This window comes from Aplysia californica, unplaced genomic scaffold (genome assembly GCF_000002075.1).
Source record: "Aplysia californica isolate F4 #8 unplaced genomic scaffold, AplCal3.0 scaffold00782, whole genome shotgun sequence".
Classification (NCBI taxonomy): Eukaryota; Metazoa; Mollusca; class Gastropoda; order Aplysiida; family Aplysiidae; genus Aplysia; species Aplysia californica.
Genome location: NW_004798052.1, coordinates 116,255 through 123,165, shown reverse-complemented (window position 1 = coordinate 123,165; position 6,911 = coordinate 116,255). Strand labels below are relative to the sequence as shown.

The following is a 6,911-nucleotide window of genomic DNA, read 5'->3' as shown; positions in this document are numbered from 1 at the left end:
AGAGAGAGAGAGAGAGAGAGAGAGAGAGAGTAACTTGTCAGATTTTTACGGCAACTCTCAGCAATAAGTTATATTAGAAACTGCCAGATTGCGCATTTCGTACACTCGACCATTGTCTATCTGTGCGGTTCGGTCGGCAATAGTTTTTCACGTGGATATCGGCTGAAATCTGTCTACTCACGATAGATAATCTTCCTCCTTCTTTTCATTCATTATTTCTTTCTGTCTATCTTCAGTTTTTTGCATCGACTGGAGAATATGTGCATTTAATTAATTCATTTATCTAGAAAACAGCATTGTGAATGTAGAAATAAAATCGGTATCGAAGCAAAACATTCTAAAATCTGTCTTGGTATAGAGAATTGGTCAGTACCAAATGAGGATTCTACGCAGGGGGACTGCGGGAATTTATTACCCGGGAATCTGAAAAAAAAAAATCGCTTAGACCCGAGAAAATGCACAAAGTCCTCGATACCAAATCTGAAAAGCCTACCGAGTTCATAATTATTTTACCGGTCGCGTTTGTGATATTACGTTCGGCTTTCCCCAGTCCGAGAGTACGTTTCCCGTTTCACGCGAATGAGCGGCTATGGCGGCAGGCGGAAGTGTAGGTGTAATACAGACTGCGTCGGGAAAATCAAAATCTACTTTCTCTTTCGTTACCGCTCAGAATTGTCCGATGATAGTTTGTTAACGTTAGATTTACAGTTATAAAAAAGTGTAACCTGCAGTTTGTGCGTAAAAAAAACACAGTATACCCATACAAATTAAATCGATATTCTCACTGACCAATTTATAATGACCAAAAAAAGGGAGAAAAAGAAAACACGCGTCCTCCGATTTCTCGATTGTCGGGCCCGTCATCGTGACCGGTCAATGAACCTGTGAGAGTTCGTGAGTACAGCATGAGTAAGGGACCGGCCGGTGGTTGTTGGGGAAAGCCTAGATCTAATCAAAGTTCATTTAAGGAGTGTTGCAGGGCGTCGGAACTGAGGGGAGGCGTTTGACTCAATACATTTATGAAGTTTACGGCAGCAGGAAAAGGCCGCGGTGCAAGAAACTGATGCTAAAATAAAAACCTGATAAGTGGAAGCGGTTTTGACATTCGACAATCGAGTGCGTAAATGAGGGAACATTAGTATCTTCAAGGTTGGTGTTCCCGGATTTGTCGGATTTGTCAGTGATGACAAATTGAATAGTGGCAATGAAGAAATGCCATTTTCAACCCTCGGAAAGCTCTATGATGGCTTGTTGCTGATTAAATACTGGTACATGTACTGTGATTTAGCATTTTTTTAAAAATCAATACTTAGTCCATGATGAAGTGATTCACTGATTGCCCGGTTTTCAGCCTCACTGCATCCCAAACTCTCACAGTCCTTCCAGCTCCGGCTCTCGGTACACGCTTTCTTTTATATTCACTTTTTGCTCTGCCTTGAGCCTAACTATAAAGGTTTATGAATATGTTTTGTCTTGCATGCTTTTTAAAATCCGTGATTCCTGAAACCAAACATGGTTTTGGCAGTTGATGTTCTTCTTGCCTCAGGTTCAGATCAGGATTCATTTTGTATTTTTTAGGGTAAAACTAGTTAAAATTAATTGTCAGTCATACCTAAGTCACGAAGGACTTTTCAGTGTCCTATGCTAGTGTCGGCAAATACGTTTTAATATAGTTTCTATTGGTATGGGTTAGGGGTTTTGAAGTCAGTTTGGCAATCACCTTGCACTCAATTTCAAATTCAATACTGAATGATTGGTGCCTTGAACGATAGTCCATAAAATGATTTTTTTTAAAAAGGGTGACCTTATTTAGGCCACATATGGCCTAAATAAGCTAAACCCCCCTCCCTTACCTTATTTAGGCCACACCTGTGGCCTAAATAAGCTAAACCCCCCTCCCTTACCTTATTTAGGCCACACCTGTGGCCTAAATAAGCTAAACCCCCCTCCCTTACCTTATTTAGGCCACATATGTAGTCAAAATAACCAAACCAATGTAAAGCATTGTTTTCTTTACAAGTTACATTATTATCTCTTTAAAACTCTTCACATCCATTTTCCTTCACAGCCGTATCGTACATGACATGTGATGTAGAATCAATTTAAGGTCCTTGGAAAGGTGACCAGAAAATAACAAAATTATTTTATGATCTTCACTTGCACTTGCAATTTTTTTGACAAATTAAAGTCTACCTAATTATATTTTTTCCCCTCATTTGTCTTCACTATAAATGACAACTGGCATGTATTGTTTTCAGTTATTATCAAGAAAGTGGATAGGCGGACTACGGGGTCTATCTAGCCAAAAGGATAGGTGGACCCCGGGGTCTACCTAACAAAATGTTAGGTTTTAGGATGTGAACCCCGGAGTCAGCGTAGTGAAATAAGTAGATCTAGGTTTAACTAAGGATCGGTGGACCCCGGGGTCAACATAATGAAATAAGTAGATCTAAGTTTATTTTATAATAGGACTGGCGGAGCCCGTGGTCAAAGTAGTGAAATTATAAGTAGATAGGTTTAATTAAGGATTGGAGGACCACGGGGTCAATGTAGTGAAATCAGTAGATCTAGGTTTAATTAAGGATTGGTGGACCCTGGGGTCAATGTAGTGAAATAAGTACATGTCGATAGATCTAGGTTTAATTTTAAGGATTGGTGGACCCTGGAGTCAACGTAGTGAAATAGGTAGGTTTAAGGTGAACCCCAGGGTCTACCTAACGAAACACTAGTTAGGTTTTAGAATAGGTGGATCCTGCGGTCACCGTAGTAAAATAAGTAGGTTTAATCAAGGTGTCCCGGGGGTCCACCAATCCTTAATTAAACCTTCTTATTCCTCTATGGCCTTGGTGACTCCGGGTTCCACCAATCTTTAAAGAAACCTACTTATTTCACTGCGGTGACCCCAGGGTCCACCTGTCCTAAAACCTAGTACCAATCCTTACTTAAACCAAACCTTATTTCACTACGGTGACTCCGGGGTCCACATCCTAAAACCTAGTATTTCGCTATGCAGACCCCGGAGTCCACCTATCCTCTACAGGACTATACTATTATAATCAATTTGCAATTTTCATTGATTAGCATTTTTGTTTAAATATAATATTGAATCAGAGTGCAGGGGAGACCGAGGCGCCCGGTCGATTCGGTGGTCGGCTTTTGTAGATCTATGCATTTTTTACGGAAAGCCGTATTACCTAACCCTATTACTAGATCTATTAGTGTTGTGAAAACTTCAACCTCTACAGCTCAGGCATCAAAAGATGCTGGTAAATAATAATAGATCTACGTCCTGAAGTTTCATAATTTATTTTTATACAGAATAACACAGTACACAGTCAGTAGTTTTTATTTCATCGAGTTATAAAAATGGCCTTCGTATAAAAATTGCCTTGTTTTCAGAAGCAAGTTTTAATAGTTCTAGTTCTACCTAATCGATTTTCATGCGAATTCAACCATTTTGATGATCTTTCTTTTCGTTTTAAAAAGATGTAGATCTAGGCCTGTCGGGTGTGGCAGTGCGAATAGCACTGAGTTGTTTAGATCTAGATCTAGATCTAGACCCATCAAAACACGAGGCTTCGTGGCCGATCACAAAAGTCTACGGGGCTTATCGAGGCAAATTCGCCCTGCCGCGAGCACATTCACTAAACTGCCTACTAGATAGAATCTACTACCAAATATTCTCTACACGATCTTTGCTACTACTACTACTAGGCCTACTAGCCTACATGTACTACTACGAGACAGTACAAGAGAGTGTCACTCAGGCAAAGATAGTGTAACTTTGACTCAGCCACGTAGCATACACACTTTTTATACCCCAAATTTAACCCGAAAGTCCATTCGGAGGATTTGACCTTTTCACTTGACCAAAGTGTGCCAAAATGGTAGCCTAGCTTTTGCCCCTCCATGAAGGAAAAATCCGGCCCTCATTCAAACCATTGGAATTGAGCAAAATTTTGCGTTTTGTGCTTTGTTCTTTACAATATTCATTATGGTTATGATTTATAAGTTGTACACTGAGGCAAAACCATACTAAATGAGAAAGGTGCACCATATGAAAGTGGAATGAACTCAGTTGCCTGAAAAGAGTAGTTTGAACATGTGTGGCCTAAATAAGCTAAACCCCCCTCCCTTACCTTATTTAGGCCACAGTCCACTGTGGCCTAAATAAGCTAAACCCCCCTCCCTTACCTTATTTAGGCCATATGTGGCCTAAATAAGCACTCCCAAAAAAAAACTACCTCGCCTCATTTCATACACTCTGTTCATCGTAACTTGTGCACACCCATACACCCCCTTCCTTCCCCACGCACATATATAAACACAAGTTAAAGCAAGGCAACATGCACACACACACACACACACACACACACACACACACACACACACACACACACACACACACACACACATACACACACACACATGAGCACGCACAAACAAGTTTTCAAAATATAATTGCCCAATATCACGGAAAGCAGCAAGCGCGTTCGATGGGGCAACGATCATCTTTTTTTTTTCCTCTTTGTCTTTGTACTACCTGATTTTGGGCCAATCTACCTGAAAATGACCCTGAATCTACCTGAAATGGGAACTCTGAGGTAGGCAGCCCTGGGTTGACCACATAAATGATAGCCTTTTATAACTTTTATTTTGGTACCTGCAAACTCTTTGACTTCTCATACGAAGACCACATTTCAAATGCTGAGGTACAGAACAGAATCACCAACGCAGTGGGGCAGCATGAAGATCTACTGACCACAGTGAAGAGACAAAAATTAAAATGGTATGATCCACAGGACTTGCCAAAACAATCCTACAAGGAGCCGTACAAGGAAAGAGAAAACAGAGAAGGAGATGGGAGGACACCATTACAGAGTGGACAGGAAAGACATTGGGTGACTATCTGAGGAAAGCAGAGGACAAAGAGAAATGACGAGAGCTGGTTGTCTGATGCAGTGATGCCTCCACGGTTGCCCCAACCACGGGATAGAAGAAGAAGAAAAAGAACCCATTGAGATGCTCCTATTTTTTGAGGATTTTACCCATTTTATTGAAACTGCCGTTGGATTTTGCCATTTTGTGGAACAGTAAGCTATCAGCATCAAATGCAATGATAATATAATGTATTATATATTTGGCAACTTGGAAACACTTTGTCACTTTTCACATAAAACTACGACGCTACAGAGTTGAAAGTTGGCAAGTACGAGTACCTTCAACAAGATAGATAGGTCCCCATGACGGAGCCCGATTTTTGATTTATTCATTTCCTGAATTTAGAAATATATATTTGTCAAAAAGTTCACGCCCTTCTTTGGCCTTTGTGATTATTCCACTGTGAAACGAAAGAAATCTGCGTAGCTGTCCTTTACAGCGGAAGTGCCGGAAGTGATATTTCGCGAGGCGCATTTTGTTTTGGGAGTATACATCTAGACCTTCTAATTTTTTGCATCTTTCAAGATTTATTGCTCCATTCCAGTAGAGTGTAAATATATTAGGCCAATGACATTCAGTAGATGTTAATGCACCTATCATTCCTTTCATCGAAAGGGAGCCCAGCTAGTCCTAGATATTTAAATTGTTGAACTTGTTCCATCTTTTCACATTTGCTTAGTGGGTGGTTGGCGGGTGCTCTGGTATAGTTGCTCCTTCTTTCCTATCAAACATCTATCGTCTTTATCTCTCCTCCTTCTTTTTTGTGTTTGTTACTCCCTTGTAACACCTTTAACCGTCGGCACTTATTTATATGACCTTATTGTGTTGCAAGTGCCGGAAAACTCAAACAAAAACTAAACTCATATTTGCTTTTAAGAGATTACAAGTAGGGTTTACTGCTTTTTAAAAAGATATTACCATGCATTCTAATACGAGTGCACTAAACACACACACACATACACACTCACTTACACACACACACACACACACACACACACACACACACACACACACAAACATGCACACAGGACACCTTGTGATAAGCATATTTCACATGTGTTACCACATGCTTATTCATGCGTTTTTGTTTGTTTGGGGTTTGTTTCTTTGTTGTTGTTTTTTTTAACTAGCTGGGCCCCCTTTCGATGAAAGGAATGATCGGTTCATTAACATCAACTGAAATCATTGGCCCATTTTATTTACAATTTACTGGAAAGGAGCAATAAATCTTGAGAGAAAAGTGACACATGTTTCCAAGCTGCCAAATTTATAATAGATGTATAGATTGATTCTATGTTCCGCTTTCGTTGTTTTACATTCCACAATTTCAAAGGTGCGCACGGCTAGTGAACGGAAACCTCACTTGTTTACAATGGTGTCTTTGAAGACGGACTTTCCCAAGATTAGACCTAAACGAAACTAATGAAAAAAACTGAAAATTAAACTACAGGGACTTCAGGCTCCTCAATAAAAATGTGCTCCCTTTAAATGATTGTGAATCACCATGAATTTGGTCAAATTCGAAAGTTCAGTGGCTGGGAAGTTTTAGGCCGGCAAAGTGACGAACCTTCACAAATACAATAATAGAGATGTACACCACTGATGTTGCTGTCGCGCGAGTTTCATGCACTGTCAACACGGTTGCACCGTGGTTGATAAGGAGCGAGGGTTTAATTTTGCGGAAAACCCCGATAGAGGAATGCTCACTGAAACACACCGATGATGAACAGAATGTCCAAAGATAACATTATAAAATAGAATCTACTGTGAAACCGGGAGATATTTTGTTGGTCCACTTCAAAAGAAATATTGTTTACTCCAAAGCTTCTTCAGGTCAAACTCTTTTCAAACGTGTGACGTTATTTCTGGTGAAATGAGAGTAATTTACACGCGTAACAATTATATGATTAATAATTCCTTATAGTGACCATTCATCAAGATATTCAGGCCTTTTTTTTAGTGAACCCCCC

The 6,911-nt window shown here is 40.0% G+C and overlaps 1 protein-coding gene across 1 annotated transcript in view; it reads left to right on the top strand.

The window, feature by feature from the left end:
- LOC101859819 (solute carrier family 41 member 1) overlaps positions 1-6,911 on the top strand; it is a 40,271-nt gene that overhangs the window by 13,377 nt on the left and 19,983 nt on the right. The window lies entirely within an intron of this gene.